Source organism: Choloepus didactylus, chromosome 17 (assembly GCF_015220235.1).
Source record: "Choloepus didactylus isolate mChoDid1 chromosome 17, mChoDid1.pri, whole genome shotgun sequence".
Classification (NCBI taxonomy): Eukaryota; Metazoa; Chordata; class Mammalia; order Pilosa; family Megalonychidae; genus Choloepus; species Choloepus didactylus.
Genome location: NC_051323.1, coordinates 1,806,195 through 1,833,933, shown reverse-complemented (window position 1 = coordinate 1,833,933; position 27,739 = coordinate 1,806,195). Strand labels below are relative to the sequence as shown.

The 27,739-nt window shown below is 37.6% G+C and overlaps 1 long non-coding RNA gene across 1 annotated transcript; it reads right to left on the bottom strand.

Moving 5' to 3' along the window:
- Window positions 1–24: 24 nt before the first annotated feature.
- LOC119512275 lies at window positions 25–27,520 on the bottom strand. The gene is made up of 3 exons (XR_005212354.1): window positions 27,423–27,520; window positions 744–859; window positions 25–126 (listed from the first exon to the last, which is right to left on the bottom strand). It is a non-coding gene; the product is annotated as an uncharacterized LOC119512275 (long non-coding RNA).
- Window positions 27,521–27,739: the final 219 nt, after the last annotated feature.

Here is a 27,739-nt window from a genome sequence, read left to right as displayed (position 1 = left end):
AGAACTTGATGGAATTGAGGTGATATCTGATCAGATTTCATAAGCCCTAATGGATGGCTTCACTCATGTGTCTTCTTTCTTGGGAGGGATGACTGGAAGTCTGGACTTAGCTGGTCCTCTCAATATCTGCCAAAGACCACATCAGCATGGTTGCTTCAGTGTGGTCAGACTCCTTACAAGTGGCACAGGAATTCCAAAATACTGATCCAAGAGACATGAAGTTAAAGATGCCAGTTTCATATATTCTGGGCTATAAACCAGCATTGTGGGTCTTAATTCCTCTTCTGTTGGTCATAGCAGTGACAGAGCCCAACCAATTTCAAGTAGAGGGGAGATGACCCCCTTCTCTATAGAAGGTTTATCCTGCTGACAAATATACTCAGCTGATGACCCAATTTCCCCTAGCCAGGGCATCAGTTTATTTTCTGGGTCTCAACTAAGGATAGGCCTAACTGGGCTAGGATTAATGATGTGGCCATTTAATTATCTCTTAGACATGGATTCAAGACAGCATTTCCCAGAACCTCAAAGTGGGTCCCAAAGTCATTAAATGTGCCAGTAAACACGGACTGATCTATAACCCCATGCACATCCCTGTTGTGCATGTTTAAGAGGAACTTCACTGCCCACATCCCACCCAAGACTGGATTGTTTAATCACCACCAGGCATGTGGGGGTGGGTTCTGAGTAAGTTCTAGAGAGAGGACTTAAGGGATTTCTCCAGAATTCTGAGTCTCCCTTACCACACCAAATATTTCTTCAGTGGCATTCTTTTGCTGGGTTTATTCAAAGATGATTCTTGCTTCTTCGTACTCCAGAATGAGTTGCTCCTTCCAAAGAAATCTTCAACACTAAACTCCTGCCAAAGGATGTAAGAGTTTTAACATGTTCAGACGTTTATGTAATAATTATACTCAGGAGTATCATTTATGAGGAAAAAAACCATGAAAGCTATCATAACTAATTAAATAATTCATGGAAATTCTACTAAATTTATTTGTACTTCCCTTCCCCATGCAAACCATGGATTAAAGTCTAAACTAAGGGGTTTTATTATGATTTTATACTTTATTGTCACTATTAAAGTAAAACATGGCTAGTGATTAGCTATTAAAATAAGATCTTGGAGTGACATCATCAATATGGTGATGTAAACAGCTACCAAAAACTTCTCAACAGATATTCATTCAGCAAAAAAGGGGGATAAGCCTGACTTGTTTGGAATTCTGGAGAAGGGCATGGATGGGAGAAGGATCCTACAGATGCTGAACTGCAGAAGAGTGACATCAGGTAGGAGAATTCCATTCCAGATCACTGGGTCCTCTCCACCCCCACACTTGGTATCACAGAGTGCAGAAGGAACACAGAACCAGCAGTTAAGATTCCTCTCTCCTCCCACCAGGAGCACAGACTGAAAAATCACTCATAACAGTGAGACAGATCCCCATTGTTTGGAGATCTGGGAGATAAGGGAGGACATTTCAAGGCTCAGATTACTGAGCGTTGAAGAGTCTGAGAAAACATGGGCAGAGACTGTGTCCAGCCCTGGATCTGAAAGCCCATCCCACACCCTTGAGGAACATAACAGACAGCAGCCCAATACTTGCCTGTGGGATGGATGAAAAGTGTGGAAGCTGGGGGGTTCCTCTGCCACAGAGAGAGTGGGGGACACTGCCACATATACTCAGAATTGTCCCAGAAATGTAAGGCCTCAGGAAACCTGCAGATTCAGCCCTGCCCAATCAGAGATAATTCAACCTCACATGGTCAGACACAGCCTCAGATCCAAAAGGTAAATGCCTTCAAAGGACAATTAAGCCACTAAGCAGCGTCATCTGCTGGGAATATTACAAAGTGCAGGGGTAATTTAGGACTTCTCAGAATATCTCTAGACCTTATAAGAGGCCCAGTGGAGCAGGCATACACCCCATGCATGGGAAACCAGCCAAGTTAAAATTGAGAAATACAGATGACCCAACAGTTAAAGTGCTCTAAAACAAATCCAAGGCCTGCAGGTTGGCAAAAAATGGATCACCACTGGGTGTCAGCAGACTTGCTTAACCCATGCATAGAGAACTTGCTGTGGTTCCCAGGGCCTAAATCAAGAGGTAGGCTACTGTGAATGCCTTGTCATAGGGGGAGATGGAGGAGGCAGAGCTAATCTGGAAACTGACTGGCAAGAGAGATATATAGGCAGGACAAGAACAAGAATAACAAGAGCTAAAACTTCTGATTATTTAAAAAGAAGCTACGTTAGAGGTCTTAGTAAGTTGAACTGAATGCCAAAGAACAGATAGAGAACAAAGACAAGCAACAAGAAAACCCAAAGTAAAAGACTGAAAAAAGCATCTAGAATAATCAAGGAAACTGGATGCCTAGACACCAAAAAAATTATGAATCACAGAAAGAAAAATGAAGATATGGCCCAGTCAAAGGAACAAACCAACACTTCAAATAAGATACAGGAGTTCAAACAGCTAATTAAAGATATTCAAACAAACATGCTAAAGCAACTCAAAAATCAAATCAATGAGTTGAAGAAAGATATGGAAAAAGAAATAAAGAATACAAAGAAGATATTGAGCAAACATAATGACGAATTCATAAGTTTGTAAAAACAAATATCAGAACTTATGGGAATGAAATGCACAACAGTAGAGATGAAAAACAAAATGAAGACTTATGACACCAGATGTGAAGGAGCAGAAGAAAGGAATAGTGAACTAAAGGATAGCTCATTTGAAATACTACACAAAGGAACAGATAGGGAAAACAATGGAAACATATGAGCAGGATCTCAGGGAATTGAATGACAACATAAATGACACAAATATACATGTCAAAGGTGTCCCAGAAGGATAAGAGAAGGGAAAGGGGGCAGAAAGAATAACGGAGGAAATAATCATTGAATATTTCCCATCTCTTATAAAAGACAAAAATTATAGCTCCAAGAAGCACAGTGTACCCAAACAGAATAGACATGAATAGATCTACTCCAAGACACTTACTAATCAGGTTGTCAAATGTCAAAAACAGAAAGAGAATTCTGAAAAAAGCAAGAGAAAAGCAATCCGTCAAATACAAGGCAAGCTTGAAAAGACTATGTGTGGATTTGTCAGCAGAAACCATGGAGGCAAGATGTCAGTGGTATGATTTATTTAAAACACTGAAAGAGAAAAACTGCCAGTGAAGAATTCTTTATCTGCCAAAGCTGTATTTTAAAAGTGAGGGAGAATTTAACATATTTTCAGAAAAACAGACACTGAGAGAGTTTCTGAAGAAGAGACTTGCACTACAAGAAATACTAAAGGGAGTCCTACAGGCTGATAGGAAAAGACACGAGAGAGAGATTTGGAGAAGAATGTAGAAATAAAGACTGTCAAGAAGGGTAAAAGGAAAGAGAGAAAAAATAAGTTACAATGTATAAAACCCAAAAGACAAAATGGTAGAAGAAAGTGCTGCCCTTACAGTAATTACACAAAATGTTAATGGATTAAACTCCCCAATAAAAAGACATAGATTGGCAGAAGGAATTGAAAAACAGGACCCAAGTATATACTGTCTACAAGAGACTCACTTTAGACATGAGGACAAAAATAGGTTGAAAGTGAAAGGTTGGAAAAAGTTATTTCATGAAAAGAACAACCAGAAAAGAATGAGGCTGGTATAATTATATCAGACAAATTAGACTTCAAATGTAAAACAATTAAGAGGCAAAGAAAGACATGATATATTAATAAAAGGGACAATTCATCAAGAAGACAATCATAAATACTTATGCACTGAACAAGAGCACCCCAAAATACATGAGGCAAACACTGACAACATTGAAGGGAGAAGTAATACAACTACAGTAATATTTGGGGACTTCAATACACTGCTGTCTTCAACTGATAGAATATCTAGACAGAAGATCAAAAAGCAAACACAGATTTTGAATAGTACAATAAAAGAACTAGACTTAACAGACATATGTAGAACACTCCACTCCACAATAGAAGGATACACATTTTTTTCAAGTGCACATGGAACATTTTCCAGGAGAGATTACATGTTGGGTCACAAAGAAAGTCTCAATAAATTTAAAAATATTGATATTATACAAAAGACTTTCTCTGGTACTGATGGAATGAAGTTGGAAATCAATAAAAGGCAGGTCAGAAACTTCACAAATATATGGAGGCTCAGCAACTCACTCTTAAACAAAAAGTGGATAAAGAAAGAAATTACAGGAGAAATTAGTTAATTTCTTGAGGCACATGACAATGAAATAACAAAATATCAAAACTTAAGGGATGCAGCAAGGCTTTTGAGAGTGAAATTTATTGCCCTAACTTCCTATATTGAAAAAGAAGAAAGAGCAAAAATCTAAGAATTAACTATTCACCTGGAGGAACTAGAGAAAGAGCAGCAAACTAACCCCAAAGCAAACAAAAGGAGAGAAATAACCAAGATTAGAACAGGAATAAAAGAAATTGAGGACATGAGAACAATAGAGTGAATCAACAAAATCATAAGCTGTTTCTATGTAAAAATCAGTAAAATCTATGGACCCTTTAGCTAGGCTAACACTAAAGAGAAAAAGTATGCAAATAAATAATATCAGAAATGGGAAAGGAGACATAAACACTGACCCCACAGATATAAATGAGAGAATTAGAGGATACTATGAGAAACTACATGCTAATAAACTAGACAACGTAGATGAAATGGACAACTTCATAGAAAAGCATAAGCAACAAACATTGACCCAAGAAGAAATAAATGACCTCAATAAGTCAATCACACGTAAAAAGATTGAATCAATCAATAAGCTCCCCCAAAAAAGAAATGTCCAGGACCAGATAGCTTCACATGTGAATTTTACCAAGCACTCAAGAAAGAATTAGTATCAATACTGCTCAAATTCTTCAAAAATTAAAGAGGGAAAATTAATTATCTCATTCTATGAAGCCAACATCACTCTAATACTAAAGCCAGACAAAGATACTATAAGAAAGGAAAATTATGGACCAGACTTTTTAATGAATATAGATGCAAAAATCCTCAACAAGATACTCACAAATCGAATCTAGAAGCACATTAAAAGAATTATACACCATGACCAAGTGGGATTTATTCCAGGTATGCAAGGCTGTTTCAACACAAGAAAATCAAGTATTGCAATACACTGCATTAATATATCAAAGTGGAAAAACCACATGATCATTTTGATTGATGCAGAAAAGGCATTTGACAAAATTCAACTTCCTTTCTTCATAAAAATACTCAAAAGTATAGGAATAGAAGGGAACTTCCTCAATATGATAAAGGCAATGTATGAAAAACCCACAGCTAACTTCATACTCAATGGGGAAAGACTGAAAGCTTTCCCTCTAAGTTTGGGAACAATACCAGGGTGCTCACTGGCACCATTGTTATTAAACATTGTGCTAGAAGTTCTAACTAGAGCAGCTAATCAAGAAAAAAAACCACATCCAAATTGTAGAGGAAGAAGTAAAACTTGCACTGTTTGCAGAAGAGGTGATATTGTATGTATAAAATATTGAAAAATTGACAACAAAACTACTAGAACTAATAAATGAATAACAGCAAAGTGACGGTACAAAATGAATATGCAAACATCAGTAGGTTTCTATACTCTAGTGAGGAAAAATCTGAAGAGGAAATCAAGAAAAAGTTTAGAATAGCCATTTACATTAGCAATGAAAAGAATCAAATATTTAAGGATAACTTTCACCAAGGACACAAAAGACCCCTACACAGAAAACTGAAACAAATTGCCAAAAGAAATCACAAAGAACATAAATAAATAGAAGGAAATACTGGGCTCATGGATTGGAAGCCTAAATATAGTTAAGATGTCAATTCTATTTAAATTAATTTATACATTTGATGCAATACCAATTGAAATCCCAACAACTGAGGTGGGGAAAGTTGGCAGAGTAGTGAGGTGTGGGTTTTAGTTACTCCTCTGGGTTGGCTGTTAGATAGCCAGGAACTGTGTGGAACAGCCACTTCAGGGAAATCTGTGATCAATCATGCATCATACAGCAGTCTGGGATGGATGGAACAGCTGAGATCATGGTGAACCTTTAAGTTTCCCCAGTAATGGGACTGGTGCCCCTCTCCCCAGGACATAGTAGATTGTCTTATAGCTTGTTTCCCAAGGGAGAAAGAAACAATCTGTTATGGGAGCAGGGAGGGTGGTTCAATCCAGCTCCAACTGCAGAATTGATTAACAAACTTAGACTGTTGAATAAAAGCGGCAACCACAGATAAACTGGGACCAGGCATAAGAGAATCTGGAAGCAATTAGCCTGGAGGTGAGGAGACAGCTAGTTAAAACAGCAAACAAAACAAAACAAAACAAAAACAGAGACTTTTGGAGTTGAGGGTGTTCAGAATACTGGAGAAGGGCTGGGTGCCAGTAAAAATGGGCATATATGCAAATCCAGGAAGCTGGGTCCCAGCTCTGTAAAGCTGGTTTTTCTGGTTTTCTTTCCTCTTCTCTTGCTCTCCAACCATTTATCTTTTTGCATTTCAATGGCCCATCATAGCTTCTGATTCAACCTGGCCCCCCTTAAAGGGCAGAATTAAAGTTGTCTCAGAGTAACTATTCAGTTGAAAGAGACAATAGCCTAAGGGGTTTATCTTTAAATAGTCTATACTGGAACTGAGAAAACAGGGGCTGGGGAATGCCTTTCTTTTTCTTTTTCTTTTTTCTTTTCTTTCTTTCTTCTTTTTTTTGGGGGGGGGAAGTAACTATTCTAAGTAGTCCAATGCAGAAAGCCTCAGATTCTGCAGTTGGCCTCTAGACTCAGGCAAGTGTGGAGCTAAGATAGCTTGGAGAGGCAAAGCAATGAGTCTAGCAGGGGAGACAATTCCCTAAATGGCATAACTTCCCCAAGAAAAAGGGGGTGGAGCCCAGCTCAGGTGGCCTGCCTGCCTTCACAGAACTCAATGCCCAGGGGCTGGAAAACAGAAACCAGCTTGAGTCAGCTGTGCCCCCATCAGGGACAAAGTCTGTGGACAAATAAAGGCACTTGTGACACCTCTTTACACTGGTGCAGAGGTGCAGTTGGACAAGTGCTACCTGCTGGACAGGATAGGAAAAGCAAAGAATCTAGAGGTTTCACAGGAGGGTCTGGCAACCTGAAGATTCTTATTCTCAGGGATACTACATACCCTCCTCCTGAGTATTGGGCCTGTCTGGACTGGGAAAATCTGATTGGGGATGATCATATCTGAGGAGAATCTCACACACACAAAAAAAGGTTACATAGAGGTAGAGCAAGAACCAGGAAAAGAAGAGGTGAAAAACTCTGATCAACTAAACAGAAGTTACAGCAGAGGTCTAGATAAGTTGACCTGAATGCCAAGGAACACATAGAGAAGCCAACCAACAAGAAAACCATAGGTAAAAGAGTGAAAACAAGCTACAGAATAAATTAAGCAAGAAAACCAGATGCCTAGTTTGCTTAAGATAAACCACACTAGGAAACATGAAAATATGGACTAGCCAAATGAACAACCTAACACTTCAAGTGAGATACAGGAATTCAAACAACTAATTAATAACCAGATATCCTAGATCAATTCAAAATTCAATTGAAAAATCAAATCAATAAGCTGAGGGAAGATATGGCAAAAGAGCTGAAAGATATAAAGACATTGGGAGAACATAAGAGAGAACTTGAAAGTATGAAAAAGCAAATGACAGAACTTATGGGAATGAAAAGGTCAACAGAAGAGATGAAAAACACAATGGAGACTTACAACACAAGATTTGAAGAGGGAGAAGAAAGGATAAATGAACTAGAAGACAAAACATCTGAAAGCCTACACATAAAGGAACAGATAGGGAAAAGAATGGAAAATGTGAGAAGGGCCTTAGGGAACTGAATGACAACTTGAAGTGCATGAATATACATGTTAAGGGTATCCCTGAAGGAGAAGAGGAGGGAGAAGGGACAGAAAGAGTAGAAGAAATAATCACTGAAAATTTCCCAACCCTTATGAAAGACATAAAAGTACAGATTCAAATATGCAGTGTACCCCCCAAAAAATAGATCCCAATAGACCTACTCCAAGACTGTTACTGATCAGATTGTCCAATGTCAAAGATAAAGAGAGAATTCTGAAAGCAGCAAGAGAAAAGTTATCCATCACATGCAAGGGAAGCTTGATAAGACTATGTATGGATTTTTGGCAGAAACCATGGAGGCAAGAAGGCAGTGGTATGATATATTTAAGATACTGAAAGAGAAAAACTGCCAATCAAGAATACCATAACTGGCAGAACTCTCTTTTAAAAATGAGGGAGAAATCAAAATATTTTCAGACAGAAAGACACTGAGAGAGTTTGTAAATGAGAGACTGGTGTTACCAGAAATACTAAAGGGAGAGCTACAGGCTGATAGGAAAAGACAAGAGAGAGAGGTTTGGAGAAGAGTGTAGAAATGAAGACTATCAAGAAGGGTACAAGGAAAGAGAGAAACAATAAGATACAACATATAAAATTCAAAAGAAAAAATGGTAGAGGAAAATACTGCCCTTACAGTAATTACACTAAATGTAAATTGACTAAACTCCCCAATAAAAAAACATAGACTGGCAGAATGGATTAAAAAACAGGACCCATCTATATGCTGTCTACAAGAAACTCACTTCAGACACAAGGACAAAAATCAGCTGAAAGTGAAAAGTTGGAAAAAGATATTTCATGCAAACAACAATCAGAAAAAAGCAAGAGTGACTATATTTATATCAGACAAAGTAGATATCAAATGTAAAACCATAAACAGAGACAAAGAAGGATGCTATATGTTAATAAAAGAACAATTCATCAAGAAAATATAACAATCATAAATATTTATGCACTGAGTTAAAGTGACCCAAAATACATGCAACAAACACTGTCAACACTGAAGGGAGAAGTAGATACTTCTACAAGAGTAGTTGGAGACTTAAATACACTGCTCTCACCAATGGATAGAACATCTAGACAGAGGTTCAATAAGGAAAGGGAGATGTTAAATGCAATGATAAATGATCTAGATTTGACAGACATCTATAGAACACTACACCCCACAACAGCATTATACACATTTTTCTCAAGTGCTCATGGATCATTCTCTAGATTAGACCACATGTTGGGTCATAAATCAAATCTCACCATATTTAAAAGAATTGATATTATACATAACACCTTCTCCTACCATAATGGAATGAAGTTGGAAATCAATAACAGGTAGATATTTGAAAAATTCACAAATATATGGAGGCTAAATAACATACTCTTAGACAACCAGTGGGTAAAGGAAGAAATTACAGAGAAATTAGTAAATACTTCAAAGCAAACAAAAATGAAGACACAACTTATCAAAATTCATGGGATGCAGCTGACGGAAATTTGTTGCCCTAAATGCCCATATTAAAAGTGAAAAAAAGAGGAGGAAGGGCAAATGGTGGCATAGGGAGGTATGGAATTTTGTTAGTCCTCTAGAGCAACTAGTAAATAGCCAGGAACAACTAGTAAATAGTCCAGAACAACTGCAGGGGACAACCGTGACTGTCCACACATCATACACCAGCCTGGAATGGGTGGAATGGCTGAGATTCCAGCATAAAAGCAGTAAGTAAAAACTGCAGAACTGTGCCCGGAACTCCCCCCACCCCACCCCCCACACACACACAGCAGGCTAAGCTGCAAAACTCTGCTGCTGTGGGAGAAAGTAGTCCCTACCAGGAGCAAGCAAATATAGCTTAACCAAGCTCCAATGGGGGTTCTAATTAACAAATGTGAGCCCCTGAATACAAGCTACAAATACTGAGAAACTCCTAACAAGCATTAAAGTACCCTGAGGTCACTCCCTACAGAGAAGGAGGGCAGATGGGAAAAAGTACAGAGGCTTTTGGAGATGGCTGAGTGTAGAATACTGGAACTATCTCTAGCCAACAGGCAAAATTTCGGGACTGGAGACTGGCTCTGAAAAGGGGCTATCTTTCCCTTTTTTTCCTTCTCAATCTGAGTGGATCACTGGAGAAAACCTCAGGCATTTTCAGTTCTCAGGGGTCTGAACCATGCAGGTGTGAAGTTAACAGAGTCAGAAAGACAAAGGAGTAATTCAAGTGTAGAAGATAACTCCCTAAGGGTTGTATCTTCCCTAAGAAGAGGGAAATGAGGCAGCTCAAGTACCTGACCTCCCTTCAGAACTCAGACCCCAGGGCCTGGGGCAAAATAATCAAGCCAGAAACAACTTAAGCTGAGGATTAAAGGGACCACATCTCTTTACACCAGTGGGGAGGGGAAGGCTGACAGGCACCACCTGCTGGGAAGGTTAGGAAAAGCACAGCAGCTAGAGATCTCACAGGAAAGCCTGTCAATCCTTTAAGTCACACCCCTAGGGAAACCTGATATTGAATATATCTCCTTCCTGAGATCTGAGCCTGATCTGGTCTGGGAAAATCTGATTGGGGAAAACAAGGAAACTAGATGCCTAGACAACAGAAAACCAAAAAATCACACTAGGTAAAATGAAGATATGACCCAGTCAAAGGAACAAAACTTACACTTCAACTGAGATACAAGAATTGAAGCAACTACTGCTAAAATAATCTGATAAGTTTAGGGAAGACATAGCAAAAGAGATGAAGGATATATAGAAAACATTGGGTAAACGTAAGGAAGAATTCAAAAGTTTGAAAAAACAACTGACAGGACCTATGGTAATGAAAGGCACAATACAAGAGATGAAAAACAATGGTGACATACAACAGCAGATTTCAAAAGTTAGAGGAAAACATTCAGGAACAGGAGAACAAGACACCTGAAATCCTACACACAAAAGAACAGATAGGGAAATTAATGGGAAAATATAAGCAATGTCTCCAGGAACTGAATGACAACATGGAATGCATGAATGTACATGCCATGGGTGTCCCAAAATGAGAAGAGAAGGGAAAAGGGGCAAAAGCAATAATGAAGGAGATAATCAATGAAATTTTCCCAACTCTTATGAAATACATAAAATTACAAATCCAAGAAGCACAGCATATTCCAAATGGAATAGATCTGAATAGATCTAAGCCAAGACCCTTAATAACCAGGTTATCAAACATCAAAGAGAGAATCCTGAAAGCAGCAAGAGAAAAGCAATCCATCACATACAAGGGAAGCTTGGTAAGACTATTGCAGATTTCTCAGTAGAAACCATGGAGGCAAGAGAGGAGTAGTGTGATATATTAAAAATACTGAAAGAGAAAAACTGCCAACCAAGAATTTTATATCTGACAAAACTGTCCTTCAAGTATGAGGGATAGTTTAAAATATTCTCTGACAAACAGACAATGAGAAAGTTTATGAACAAGGTACCTGATCTATATGAAATACTAAAGGGAGCACTACAGACAGATAGGAAAAGACAGGAGTGGGAAGTTTGGAGCAAAATTTTGGGTTATGGTAGCACAGTAATATAAGTACATTGAATGAAGCTGACTGTGAGCATGGTTGAAAGAGGAAGGTTAGGGGCATGTGGAACACCAGGAGGAAAGAGGAAAGATAAAGACTGGGACTGTATAACTTAGTGAAACCTAGACTGGTCAATATTTGTGATAAAATGTGCAAATATGTTTTTACATGACGGAGAATAAATGAATGTCAACCTTGCAAGGTGTTAAAATGGGGTGGTATTGGGGAAAAATACAGTCAGTGCAAACTATGATCTTTAGTTAACAAAAACATTGCATTATGCTTCCTTTAACATAACAAAGGCAATATACCAAAGCTAAATGCCTGCTAGAGGGGGATATAAGGGAGAGGTATGGGATTCTTGGCATTGGTGATGTTGTCTGACTCTATTATTATACGTTATTTTAATTTTATCTTTACTTTTGTTGCTTTTTAGCTGTCATATTTTCTTTTTCTTTTTCTTTTGTCTCTCTATCTTTTTTGATTCTTCTTCTTTCATTGTGGAAGAAATGAAAATGTCTTTATACAGATACTGATGGTGGTGGTGAATGAATAACTACATGATTATATGGGGAACCATAGATTGTTTACTTAGCATGGAATATATGGTGCATAAACAAAACCATCTTTAAAAATGGGTTGATGGATGAACCTTGAGGACATTATATTGAATGAAATAAGTCAGACACAAAGTAGAAATATTGTATGATCTCATTAATATGAACAAGTTATAACATGTAAACTCATAGACAAGAAACTTAAGTTACCAGAATATAGAATCAGGCTAAATAATGGGGAGTGGTTGCTTATTATGAGCAAAAGGTTTATCTACGTTGAACCTAAGCATTTGGAAATAGACAGAAGTGTTGGTAGCACGCTATTGTGAGAATAACTAACAATGTTGAATGGTGTGTGAATGTGGTGGAAAGGGGAAGTTTAGAGTCACATATGTCACCAGAAGGAAAGTTGGAGGTTAAAACTTGGGAATGTATAAAACACTGAGACTTGTGGTGGACAGTGTCCATAATCAACTGTACAAATATTAGAATTTTTTCATGAAGTAGAACAAATTTATGACACTATAACAAGAAGTTAATAATAGAGAGGTATATAGGGAAATATGTACATATTGCAAACTGTATAGTACAGTTAGTAATATCTTAACATTCTTTTATCAACAGTAACAAGTGTACTATAACAATACTATGAGTTAATAATGGAGGTGGGGTTAGGGGTATGAGAGGACTTCAGTTTTCTTTTTAGATTTTAGTTCTTTTCTGGAGTAATGAAAATGTTCTAAAATTGAAAAAAAATTAATTGTGGTGATGCATGCACAACTATGTGATGGTACCATGAAGAATTGATTGTACACTTTGGATGTTTGCATGTTATGGGAATTATCTCAATGAAATTGAATTTTAGAAAACAAGAGAAGAAAGAAAAAATTGAGGAATTATCTTCTCTCCTGGAGGAACTAGAGAATGAACAGAAAACTAACCCCAAAGCAAACAAATAACAAAGGTTAGAGCAAAAATTAATGAGATTGAGAACAGGAAATCAATAGAATCAACAAAACCAGAAGTTGTTTCTTTGAGAAAATGAATAAAATTGATGGACACTTAGCTAAGATAACAGAAAAAAGAGAGGATGCAAACAAACACAATTAGAAATGGGAAAGGGGACATAACTACTGACCCTACAGAAATAAAGGAGAAAATGAGATGATACTATAAGCAACTATACACTAACAAATTAGAAAACTTAGATGAAATGGACAACTTTCTAGAAAAGCTTGAATAACCAACATTGTCTCAAGATGAAATAAATGATCTCAACAAATCAATCACAACTAAAGAGATTGAGTCAGTCATTATAAAACTCCCAAAGAAGAAAAGCCTAGGACCAGATGGCTTCACATGTCTAATCTACTAACCATTCAAGAAAGAACTAGTACCAATCCTGCTCAAATGCTTCAAAAAAATTGAAGAGGGGGGAAAGCTACCTAACTTATTCTATGAAACTAACATCTCTCTAATACCTAAGTCAGACAAATATACCACAAAAAATTATAGACCAATCAGTTTAATGAATATAGATGCAAAAATCCTTGACAAAATGCTCACAAATTGAATCCAGCACATTAAAAAGTTATACACCATGATCAAGTGGGATTTATTCCAGGTGTACAAAGCTGGTTCAAAATAAGAAAATCAATTAATGTAATACACCATATCATTAAATGAAAATGAAAGAACCACAATACCAAAGCAACTGGGACAGAGCAGCCTAACGGTGTTTGGAGAATTGAATATCCATATACAAAAGAATAAAGGAGGACTCCTATCTCACATCTTATACAAAAATTAACTTCAAGTGGATTAGGGATCTAAATATTAGTGCTAAGGCCATAAGACTTTTAGAAGAAAATGTAGGGAAATATCTTCAAGTACAAGTGATAGGAGGTGGTCTCCTAGACCTTACACCCAAAGCATGAGCAATCAAAGAAAAAATAGATAAATGGGATCTCCTCAAAATTAAATACTTCTGCACATCAAAGGACTTTCATAAAAGTAAAACAGCAGCCTACACAATGGGGACAATATTTCAAATCCACATATCAGATTAGGGTTTAATATCCAGGGTATATAAAGAGATCACACAACTCAACAAGAGGAAGAAAAAAAAAAAAAGTGGGCTAAAGACATGGATAGAAACTTTTCTGAAGAGGAAATAAAAATGGCTCAAAAACATATGAAAAGATGCTCAATTTCACCATCTATCAGAGAAATGGAAACCAAAACCACAATGAGATATCATGTCACACCTACCAGAATGGCCATTTCCAAAAATCAGAAAATTACAACTGTTGCAGAGGATGGGGAGAAAGAGGCACACTTATTCACTGTTGGTGGGAATGTAGAATTCTGCAGCCACTCTGAACAGCAGTGTGGCAGTTCCTCAGGAAGCTAAGTATAGAATTGCCATATGATCCAGCAATTCCATTACTAGATATATACCCAAAGGAACTGAAAACTAAGACATGAATGGACATTTGTAAACTGATGTTTATAGTGACATTATTCATGATTGCCAGGAGATGGAAACAGCCCAGATGTCCATCAACAGATGAGTGGATAAACAAACTCTGGTATACACAAACAATGGAATATTACACAGCTGTAAGACAGAACAAAGTCACAGAACATACAATAACATAGATGAACCTTGAGTATGTTACATTGCAAGGTTAGCCAGAAACAAAGGTCAAATACTGTATGGTCTCACTAATATGAACTAACATTAATGAACAGATTTTTGAGAGTTAAAACTGAGAACACAAGGTATCAGGAGGTAGAAAATTGGTAGATATCAGGCACTTGATGCTGAAGGATTATAAAGTGTTCAACAGGATTGACTGTGTAGATCCAGAAATGGAGAGTACAGAAATGGAGAGTACTGTGTGATGATAGCACAGTATTGTAGGAACACTGGTCAAAGATATTTGTGAGTAAAGTTGAAAGAGGAGGGCTGGAGGCATGTATGATACCAGAGGGAAGGATGGACAATAAATACTGGGACTGTGTAACTCAGTGAAACCTAGAGTGCCAGGATGGTGACTAAATGTATAAATGTAAAAATTTTTCACATCTGGAGAACAAATGAATGTTAATCTTGCAAAATGTGGAAAAGGGATGTAGTGGGGGGGGAAAATATAACCAATGCAACTGGAATATGGGGTGTAACAGTAACATTGTAAATGCTCCCAATAAGTGTAACAAAGACAATATACCAAAGATAAATGTCTGAGAGAGGGTGAGGGTGAAAGGAAGGGTTATGGAGTCTTTATAGTGATGTTGTTGACTGAGCTTATTGCTGTCTTTTAATTTATTTTACTTTTCTTTTATCCTTTTTATTATTCTTTTGTTTCAATTCATTTTGAGTAATAAATACGTAAGTGCTAATTTTGGTGATGAATGCACCCAATGATTGATGAAACAAAATAATTTTACACTGTTGATGATTGTATGGTATTTGAATATATCCCTATAAACTGCAGAGAAAAAAATGAAAGGGGACCCAAGTGCTGGAAACAATTTGGAGAGAGAGAGATATGTACTCATTGTTGGTGGGGAAGTAGAATGGTGTAGCCTATTTGAAGGACAGTGTGGTGGTTCCACAAGAAGCTAGGTATGTGTGGGTTTCATGGTCCTGCACACCTCAGAATGGGGTATATGCTTGGAAGATTAGAGAACAGGGACATAAATGGACATTTATGCACCAGTATACATGGTAGGAGTATTCACTATTTGCAATGGATGAAGGTGGCCTAAGTGTACTTTGATGAACAGAATGGTGAACTGTGGTATATGCATACAACAGAATATTGAGTGGCTACAAAAAGGAATGAAGCTGTGAGACATGCAACTGGGTGAATGGATATTGAGTACAGCATTTGAGTGAAGCATGCCAGAAATGAGAGGGCAAACATTGTAATGCCTCACTGATATGAGCTAACAATAATATGCAAACTCAGAGAATGAATCTTAGGGCACCGCTTATCAGGGGAATGCTTAGTGTAATGGTCCTAGGGTAGGATTGTACTAACGGGTTTTTATCCTTCAGTCTGATTTACCTTAGTCCTAACGAAGTCTATTCATTCAATCTCTAATTGAAGTCTGCTCTATTTTCAGACTCTTTAAACATTTGCTTATAGGGGAAGATAAGGTAATCTGCCTGACATTCATATCTGCCAGACTCTGGCTCTAAATCTCAGGTGTCACACAGTTACCCAAAATTCCAGAGACTGACCAGGTTATACACAAAGGGTTCAGCATCTCAGAGTTTAGAAATAATCATTGCAGCTCAAGAATAGATGTAAATGCTGTAAGCTTTTACAATCTAGGAATTTTTACAATAAGCCTTCCCCTGATAGCCGATGTTCTCAGACTCAATTCCCAGAGTTTGCACATTATTTTTAGTCCATATTAGTGAGGGATTATAATGTTTTTCTTTCCATTTCTGGTTTATTTTGATCAACATACTGACCTCAATGTCCATTCGTCTCATAACTTCACTCCTTCTTGTAGTAGTTCAATATTCCATTCACAGATCACCATAGGGCACCATCATCCACTGCAAATCATGAATACTGACACCAAAAATCCCACAAAGCAAATGTCCTTTCATGCCCCTCTTTTCAGTTCTTCCAATGTATACCTGATAACCAAGTTGCAGGACCATATGGCAACCCCATGTGACCCCATGCTTAGCTTCCTTTGGAACCACCACAATGCCTTCCAGATGGGCTGCACTGTTCCACTTCCTCACCAATGGTGATTAGATATATTCCTCTCTCCACATTTTCTCTAGCACCTGTATCCCTACATTTTAGAAGGTTTTATTTACACAAAATTCATTCCATTCTCAGTAAATAATCAATGATTCTCTGTATATTCGTACAGTTATGTATTCCCCAACACTTATCTGTATAAGGACATTTCCATTTCTTCCACAAAGAAAGAGGAAGAGATGAAAAAAGTAAAAAGAAAAAAGAAAAAGAAAGAAAAAACTAACAACTAAAAAGCAACAAAAGAAAAAATAAAATTTAAATAAACTACAATAAAATCCTCAGGCAACAACACCAACACTAAGAATCTCCATACCCCTCCCTTATATCCCCCTCTTATAGTCATTTAAATTTGGTATATTACCTTTCTTACAATTAGTGGAAAAATATTATATTACCATTAACTATAAACTCTAGTTTGCATTGATTGCATTTTTTTCTCCAATAACATCCCATTTTTAACACCTCGATCATGACATCTGGGTTCCCAGGTTTGGATTGCATTTCACCCCTCCAAGAATTGAATGTGTGACTGTAATAAAGGATTTATTCTACAACCAGTTTGATAAAATAGTGATAACTGTATTACAAAATTCATAGGTCTGTCAAGAGGGATTAAATGACAGAATATCTGTAAAGTGTCTAGATGGTAATGGAAACAAAGTATGTCCTCTGTAAATGTCCCATGCTATTATCGACTACTGGACCAAAGACAAGACCTTTCCTTTGATACTGGTCCTTGGCTATACCTCCATGATTAGAAAACTTGGCATTCTAGGAAGCTACAAACACAGGCCTGGAGCTGCTGCCTGACTGTACTGTCCTGGGGCTCCAGAGGCTCCAGGACCTAGCATGATCCAGACTGCATCCACATAAGATGGATAGGGGATGTTCCAGATTGCAAGAGCTGTCATTATTCAAAATACCAGAAATGGATTGGCTTTTTTAAAGGGTATTTATTAGGTTATAAGTCTATAGTTCTAAGGCCATGAAAGTATCCAAACTAAGGCACCACTAGAGTATACCTTCACTGAAGAAAGGCTGATGGCATCCAGAAGACATCTGTCAGCTGGGAAGGCATGTGACTAGTGTCTGCTTGTCCTTTGCTCCCAGATTCTTGTTTCCAAAAGGCTTTCTCCAAAATGTCTCTGGTCTTCTGTCTCTCAGCTTCTGTCTCTCAGCTCTTATGCATCCTTGCTTGTTCTCCCAAGATGTTTCTCTCTGTGTCTGGGGTTTCTCTCTTAGCTTCTCTGGGGAAAATTCTGTGCTTCATCTCTTAGCTTAGTATTTCCAAACATCTTCCTGTCTGCAGCTCTAAGCATCTGGGTCTGTGTCAGCCCATGAGCCCTTGTAAGGACTCCAGTAAACTAATCAAGACCCACCTTGAATGAGCAGGGTCACATCTCCATGGAAATAATCAAATCAAAAGATCTCACTCACATTTGTGTGGGTCACAGGTCCATGGAAACAATCTCATCCAAAGATCCCCCATAATATGTCTGCACCCACAGATTGGCTTTTGTAGGGAACATAATGGATTCAAACCAGCACAGGGACATGTTAATGTGAGCTCAAATTCATTTTTGCTGGCTATGGAAATGTGAGAGCAAGGTAAAACAGGTATTAAGGGAGGGGAGAGGAAGAAACAAGGAAAAGTGGAGGATACAAAGTAATTCTGACTACACAGCCTTGCTGAATGAGGCCCTCATGGCTGTTCACAGGGCCTTAGCCTCTGTGACAGTAATGTTCTAAAACAAGGCTCTACAAGCCCACTCACATTATCCCATTTTAGGAACACCCAGCTTGGATTCCCTGCTCTGGGGAGGTGAGTCCAGGAAACTCACTAATCAGAGACAGAGACTGGATAACAGAGCATGTGCCAAGGAACCAACAATGCCCCAGTCCTGTGAGCAAACTCCTTGTTAATTTGCATAACACAGTGCCCCTTCCCAAGAAAACAAGGTGCTCATCAGCTGGCCTTTCTTCCTCTCACTCATTTTCCAATCTGTGTTACTGGCTTGCAAGACAGAAATTCAAGTCTGGCTAAGTGCACTATTCTTCTGGCCCTCCAGAGAGAAGGGTGCTCATCAATGGAGATTGAATGAGTAAAGTGTTTCCAATGTCACCCTGTACTGTATTACTGCTTATTAACAATGCACGCGGTCACCCAAAAGCTGTGGTGGAGATGTACGAGACTAATGTTTTCATAATGAAATTAATGTATTCATGCCTACTAATAAAACATCCATTTTGCAGTCCATGAATTAAGGAGTAATTTTGACTTTCAAGTCTTATTATTTAAAAAATACATTTCATAAGGCTATAGCTGCCAGAAATGTGATTCCTCTGATGAATCCTGGCAAAGTAAATTGAACTCTATTTAAAATGTAAAGTGTTCTCCACTATAAACTTTCTTTTTGACTTAAAGTTAAAATGATTTTTGTCCCAATTTACTGATCTATACTGAGGGAGCAATGCTTGTATAGAAAAGGAAGACCCGATTTGAGCTCAGTTAAACCAATTATTAGCAGTCTTGAGCAACTTCTGAGTATTGGTTTTATCATTTGCAAAATGATAATTTTATGCATTTATAGATTGTGAAAATTAATTTGTACATAGTATTTGGCACCTGAGACCTGAATGTTAGATTTTTTTCAAAATTTTTGAGACACAGTGGAAATACTCCTTTGCATATTTTATGTTAATCCAAAAGGGAAAATGTCATAATCTGATAGCAATAAGTTAAAAGACTGAATTTGAGTAAAATGTGATAAATCCATATTGTGTTTATTCTTTAAAGTATTTGCTTTCATCTCTTCATGCCAACTGATTTTTGAATATGCGCCATTATTAAAACTTAGAGACCCAGAGCAGAAGGGGGAAAAGGGATATCTGGAGGTCCTTATTATTTAAATCTTAGATCTTTGGTAAAGAGGCTATTTAATTAACTTGAGCTACTTCTCATTTTTTAAAAACACTCTACTCTAGGGAGAAGATAATTTTGTGTAATTGATTATTAACCAATAAGGCTATTACCACACAACACCTAAAACAGCATTTGTTTTACTTGAGAGAGAGGAGATACCATAATGAATAATGAAAAATACCTTTTGTGTTTGACAAGTTCTTAGTTTGCAGAGTTGAATTATTGTGTATGGTGCTAAAAAACCAATAAATTTACTTTATACACCTTATTTGTACAATAAAGAATGTGATACAGTTTGCTTTATCCAAATATATTCTATTTTATAAATATGACTATAGGAATATATCCTAAAAGATTCCTTACTAGAAATGCGAGTTGGGGTCTTGAATACAAGAATTTATCAGATGGTGTTCTAAAACTTGGTTAATCAGTTTCAGATTTTCAATTACTCTTGCTGGGATTGTGTAAATTAGTGACTAATTTCCTAGGCTTCTCTATAAGAACCATAATGTTGCTGACATAAGTAATGACTGGATTATAAAAAGAGAATATGCAATCTCCTTTTAGCTGTAGGAAATACCTAGAAGTTGCTCATGCTGCAGCACACTAAACTATTCCTCTTAACGCCCTTCCTGGGGCAGCCAAGTGCTCTTGTCTTCCCACATTTTCACGCAACCCAGTGCTCAGAATCCAAGTGTCCAGTTACATCAGTTCATATCTCCCAAAGCAAAATTCTGGTTCCCCAATGTAGCTGCAGAATTTCAATATCTCAGAATCTATTTTTATATACCATTCTATTTGTGCCAGTTTGAATGTATTTTGTCTCCCAAATGCAATTATCTTTGATGTAGTTCTGTGGGGCAGATGTTTTGGTGCTGATTAGATTTGCTTGGAATGTGCCCCACCCAGCTGTGGGTGATGACTCTGATGAGATGTTCCCATGGAGGCGTGGCCCTGCCAATTCAGGGTGGGACTTGATCAGTGCAGCCATATAAACGAGCTGATTCAAAGAGAAGGGACTCAGTGCAGCTGTGAGTGATGTTCTGAAGAAGAGCAAGCTTGCTAGAGAGGAACATCCTGGGAGAAAGCCATTTTGAAACCAGAACTTTGGACCAGATGCCAGCCACATGCCTTCCCAGCTAACAGAGGTTTTCTGGACACCATTGGCCATCCTCCATTGAAGGTACTCAATTACTGATGTGTTACCTTGGACACTTTATAGCCTTAAGACTGTAACTGTGTAGCCAAAACAACCCCCTTTTTATAAAAGCCAATCCATCTCTGGTGTTTTGCATTCCACAGCATTAGCAAACTAAAACAGATTTTGGTACCATAGAAGTGGGGTGCTTTTGCTGCTGAGTTTGCAAATACCATACATGTTGGAACAGCTTTTTAAATGGATACAGGGAAGATTCTGGAAGAATTGTGAGGAGCTTCATAGAAAAGGCCTAAACTGCTTTGAAGAGACTGTTTGTGGAAATATGGACTCTAAAGATACTTCTGACTAGGACTTGAACAGAAATGATAACTGTGTTGTTGTGAATTGGAGGAGAGGTGATCCTTGTTTTAAAGTGGCAGGGAATTTGGCAAAATTGAGTCCTGGTGTCAGACGGAAGGAAGAATTTTAAAGTGACAACCTGGAATACTTAGCTGAGGAGATCTCCAGACTACATGTGGAGGATGTACCCTGGCTTCTCCTTGCAGCTTATAGTACAATGTGAGTGGAGAGAGATAAACTCAGAACTGAACTCCTGGGTTCAAAGAAACCAGATGCTGATGGCTTGGAAAATTACAGGCTTCCAGGGGGTGGAATTCCAGAAGCTACAGCCCAATGTGAGGATGCAACCAAACATGGAACTGAGCCACCATTTCAGTACAAGCCAAGATTGGAGATGGAATTATCCAGAAAGGATTTGTGGAAACTCCTATTGTCTGATGGCTTTGACCCCTGCATGCTTCATGTGAAGCCAACAGAATTTTTGCAAGATCTTTACAGACAGAGCCACTGCCAGTTGGGACTGGAGGAGAAAGACAAGGAACAAATTGAAAGAAAAATTTCTTCAAAGACAGAGCCATGGAGGTTGAGGTCTGGAGTCAAGAGGCCTTGGGCTGGGAGAGTGGAGCAGCCCACATGCATGGAAAGGGTGAGTTTGCCCTGGAGGTTGAGGGTGGGCTTTCCACCGCAATGCTCTGGAAGAGTTTTGCCACCTGAGGTCCCAAAGAGGGTGGAACACATTCCCAGGGAATTGGAGAGAGCCTGGCTGCCACCACACTGTTCTGAAGGGGTTGAGCATGTGCCCCAGAGATGGAAGGGAATCTGGGAGCTGCCCCAATGTTTGAGGAGGGTGGAGCTGAGAAGGTGGTCTCCCCAATGTGTGGATATGTTGGAGCACTCACCTAAGTATTTGGAGAGGAACGGGCTGCCGAAAAGACCCTTAGGAAGGGTTAGGCTCCCACTCTCTCAAGCCCCAAGGATGCAATGTTGTTCTGTAAATGACTTTCAGACTTTGAAATCTAATGGAGTTTGTCCTGTGGGTTTTAGGAACTGTTTTGGTCCTGTTAACCCTGTTTTCCTTACTCTTTCTCCTTAAGGCAATGGGAATGTTTATCCTATGAATGTCCCTCCTTCGTATATTGGAAGCATATAACTTGTTCTAAGTCCACACATCCAAAGTTAAAGGAGAATTATGCCTTAGGACCCACCATGTCTGCAATTGATTTTGATAGGATCTTGTACTTAACTTTTGTTACAGAAATGATTTAAGTTTTTGTGACATTGTGATGGAATGAATGTATTTTGTATTTGGAAAGATAATGTCATTTTGGGGTCCAGGGGGTGGAATGTGCCAGTTTGAATGTATTGTGTCCCCCAAACACCATTATATTTGATGTAGTCTTGTGGGGCAGATGTTTTGGTGCTGATTAAATTTGCTTGGAATGTGCCCCACCCAGCTGTGGGTGATGACTCTGATGAGATGTTCCCATGGAGGCATGGCCCCACCCATTCAGGGTGGGACTTGATCAGTGCAGCCATATAAATGAGCTGACTCAAAGAGAAGGAACTCATTGCAGCTGTGAGTGATGTTTAGAAGAAGAGCAAGCTTGCTAGAGAGGAACGTCCTGGGAGAAAGCCATTTTGAAACCAGAACTTTGGAGCAGACACCAGCCATGTGCCTTCCCAGCTAACAGAGGTTTTCCAGATGCCATTGGCAATCCTCCAGTGAAGGTACCTGATTACTGATGTGTTACCTTGGACACTTTATGGCCTTAAGACTGTAACTGTGTAGCCAAATAACCCCTCTGTTTATAAAAGCCAATCCATCTCTGGTGTTTTGCATTCCACAGCATTAGCAAACTAAAACACTATTCATCTAACAAAGGCTTACTATTTGCCAGGCATTTAAGATTATGACAGGGAATGAATGGTGGTGTCCCAGATTTTGGTCACCAATGAGTACCCAACTTCTTCACAATTAAAATAGAATGTTTTCTGTTGGAGTTTCAGGCAATGCAATTTGGGAATACTTCAAAAGGGTTTAGAAGCATAAGCAACAATTATTTTTGTTTACATTTACCCACTTTTTAAAGTACAATTTTGAAAAAATACATGAAGGTGGTATCTGTCCAACATGTTTATACTATAAATTCTCTGATTAACGTCAGGCTCAGAAGTGTAAAAAACAGAACAGAAGAGTAAACTCCAAAAGCAGAAGAGAAAACTCACCAAGATAATCAGATTCCTAGACATCAGCAAAAATTACAAGCCATGCTAAGAAACAGAAAGATATGGACCAGTTAATGGAACAAATTAATACTTCAGTGGAAACACAGAGTTGAGAACATCTAATCATAGATGTTCAAACAAATCTCCTCAATCAATTCAAGGATATGAATGAAAATATGGCTGAAGAGAAAAAGATACCTGTGGCCACTATACTAATATCAGACAAAATAGATTTTACCAATGAAACTGTTATAAGAGGCAAAGAAGGTAACTCTGTAGTAAGATACTTTGTGACCATAAAGAAGAATTTGAAAATGAAACATAACCAAAATGATGGGAGTGAAAGACACAATAGAAGAAATGAAAAATACACTGGAGTCATACAACAGAAAATTTGAAAAGGTAGAAGAAAGAATCAATGAGTTAGAAGACTGGATAGTTCAAATCTTACAGACAGAAGAACAGATGGAGAAAAGAATGGAAAAAATTGAGCAGGGTCTCAGGGATTTGAATGACAGCACAAAATACACAAACATACATGTCATGGTTGTCCCAGAAGGAGAAGAGAAGGGAAAAGGGACAGAAAGAATAATGGAAGAAAAAATCACCGAAAATTTCCCAACACTTATGAAGGACAGACTTGTACATATTCAAGAAGCACCACATATTTCAAACAGAATAAGCCCTTACAGACCTACCCTGAGACACATACTAATCATAACATCAAATGCCAAAGATAGGGAGAGAATCCTGAGAGCAAAAAGAGAAAAGTGATTCATCACATACAAGGGAAATATAATAAGGCTAAGTGCCAATTTCTCATAAAAAAAATATGGAGGTGAGAAAGCAGTGTTATGATATAGTTAACATACTAAAAGAGAAAAACTGCCAGCCAAGAATTCTTTATCTGCTAAAACTATCCTAAAAAATTAAGGTGTTTAACATATTCACAGACAAATAGAAAATGGGGCAGTTCATCAAAAGAGAAATACTTAAGGGAGTTCTGCAGGATGAAAGGAAGACAGGAGAGAGAGATTTGGAGGAGAGTTTAGAAATGAAGATTATCATTGAGGATAGCTAAAAGGGTAAAAAGAGAGACAAAAAAAAGATATGACATATGAAAACCAAAGGATAAAAGTGTTGAAATGTGTGCCTTTACAGTAATATCATTGAATGTTAATGGATTAAACTTGCCCAATCAAAAGACACAGATTGGCAGAATAGATTAAAAAGTATGATCCATCTATATTCTGTCTACAAAGGACACACTTTAAACACAAAGTCACAAATAGTTTGAAAGTGAAAGGTTGGAAAAAGATACTCAACAAAGACAGTAACCAAAAAAATAGCTGGGGTAGCTGTACTAATATCAGACAGAATAGACTTTAAATACAAAACTGTCATAAGAGACAAAGAAGGACTCTCTCCATTAATAAAAGCAGCAATCTGCCAAGAAGGTATACCAATCAAAAATATTTATGCATGCAACCAGGGTGCCCCAAAATACATGAGACAAACATTGACAAAACTGAAGGGAGAAACAGACATAATTATAATGAGTTGGAGACTTCAATACACCACTCTCATAAATATATAGGACATCTAGAAAGAGGATTAATGAGGAAATGGAGAAAGTGAATGTGATAAATGAAGGAGACCTAACAGACGTATACAGAACATTGTACCCAAAATAGCATGAGTTTCATTCTTTTCAAGTGCTCATGGATCATTCTCCAGGATAGACCACATGTTGGGTCACAAATCAAGACTCAATAAATTTAAAAAGATTGATATTTTACAAAGCACTCTCTCTGACCATAATGGAATGTAATTGGGAATTAATAATGGACAGAGAATTGCAAAATTCAAAACCATATTGAGTTTAAACACACTCTTAAACAGGGGGTTAAAGAAGAAGTTGCAAAGAAACAAGTTAATACCTTGAGAAAAATGAAAATGAGAACACTACATATCAAAACTTATGGAATGTGGCAAAGGCAGGGCTGAAAGGGAAATTAATGACCCTAAATGCCTACATTAGAAAAGAAGAGCACACCAAAGTCATAACTTCCCACTTGGAGGAACTAGAAAAAGAACAGCAATTTATCCCAAAGCAAGCAGAAAGAAATAACAAAGATTAGAGAAAAAAATACATGAAATTGAGAATTAAAAAACAATAGAGAAAATGAGCAAAACCAAAAGACTGTTCTTTGAGAAGATCAATATAGCTGACAAACACCTAGCTAGACTGAAAAAAAAGAGAGAAGATGCAGATAAATAAAATCAGAAATGATAGGGGGAACATTACTACTATTGACAAAACAGAAATAAAAAAGATCATAAGAGGATACTATGAACAACATGATGCCAACAAACTAGACAACTTAGATGAAATGGGCAACTTCCTGGATACACAAGAACCTTCACTGACTCTTAGAAAAAACAGTAGACCTCAAAGTTCCAATTACAAGTAAAGAGACCAAATCAGTAATCAAAAACCTCCTGCAAACAGAAAAGCCCAGGACCAGATGTATTCACAAGTGAATTCTACCAATCATTCCATGAAGAAATAATAACAATCCCACTCAAACTCTTCCAAAAAAGAGGAGGGAACATTATGTAATTCATTCTATGAAACCTACATCACCCTAATAACAAGGTCAGATAAAAATTCTTCAAAAAAAATTACAGACCAATTTCTCTAATGAATGTGGATGCAAAAATCCTCAGCAAAATACTTGCAAATTGACTGTAACAGCACAGTAAAAGAATTATACAACATCATCAAGTGGGTTTTATTCCATGTTTGCAAGGGTTGTTCAATGGCAGAAAATCAATTAGTGTAATATACCACATTAACAAATTCAAGGTGGGGGGAGTGCTTCATCATCTCAATTGATGCAGAAAAGGCATCTGCCAAAATTCAGCATCTTTTCTTGATAAAAATATGTTGAAAGATAGGGATAGAAGGAAATTTCTTCAACACCATAAAGGGCATATATGAAAAATCCACAGTTAGCATAGTACTCAATGGTGAAAGACTGAAAGTTTTCCCTTTAATAAGGATGCCCACTGTCAGCAGTCCTATTCAACATCATGCTAGAAGTCCTAAATAGAGCAATTAGGCAAGACAAAGAAATAAAAGGCATCCAAACAGGAAAGGAAAAGGTAGAAATTTCACTATTTGCAGATGACATGATCCTAAATTTAGAAAGAATCTACAATAAAGCTACTAGAGTTAATAAACTAATTTAGTAAAATGCTGGGATGCAACATAGACGTGAGAAAGTAGCAGTGTTACTATTCACTAGTAAGAACAATCTGAGGAGTAAATCAAGAAAAAAATTCAGTGATAATTGCAAACATCAAATATCTAGGAATAAATTTAATAATGTATGTAAAGGATTAATACATAGAAAACTACAAAATTTTGCTAAAAGAAATTTAGAAGGATTGAAATAAATGGAAAAACATTCCCTTCTCATGGATTGGAAGTCTAAATATTATCAAGATGTCAATTGTCCCTAAAATGGTTTAATATATTTAATGCAATTCCAATCAGTATCTCAATAACTTCCTTTTGCAGAAATGGAAAAGCCAATAACCAAATTTATTTGGAAAAGCAAGGGGCATTGAGTACCCAAAACCATTTTGAAAAACAAGAATGAAGTTGGAGGTCTCACACTACTAGACTTTTGAAACTTATCACAAAGCTACAGTGGTCAAAAGAGCATGGCACTGGCAAAAGGATAGATAGAAATCAATCTTCAGAATCTGAAAAATCTTCAATGATATGCTTGCAAATATATGTTTTCATGAACTGGTATGGACAATGCAGCATAACTAATTAAATTGCATTTGTTTTAACAATGTTAAAGTTGTGTCTTCGCTCTAAATAAAAGCATATGGTTTGTGAAAAAATTCTCAGTTGCATTCTCCTTTAGAAACTTACTTCCCATGGATCTGCCTTTGCTGAGGCCCTCTCCCTGTCTCCCATGTCTCAATGAAACCCCATTTCTCTTTTTCCCATTTATAGTGTGGCTGATTTTCAGGATCTCATAGAATTCAACTTCCAGACGAGGTTTGTATCTTCTGTTCTTGGCAAACCTCTTAGCCTGAGCTGATACCAGCTGTTGTGAGGCTGCTTCAGTCCAGTTCCTCCTGGGGCTGTTGCTTCTCATGTAGTTGGGTTGGGGTCTGTGACATTACAATGAGTGGAGTAGAGGATCTGAAATAAGAGGTGGATTACAGGAGTTTGAATTAATAAAA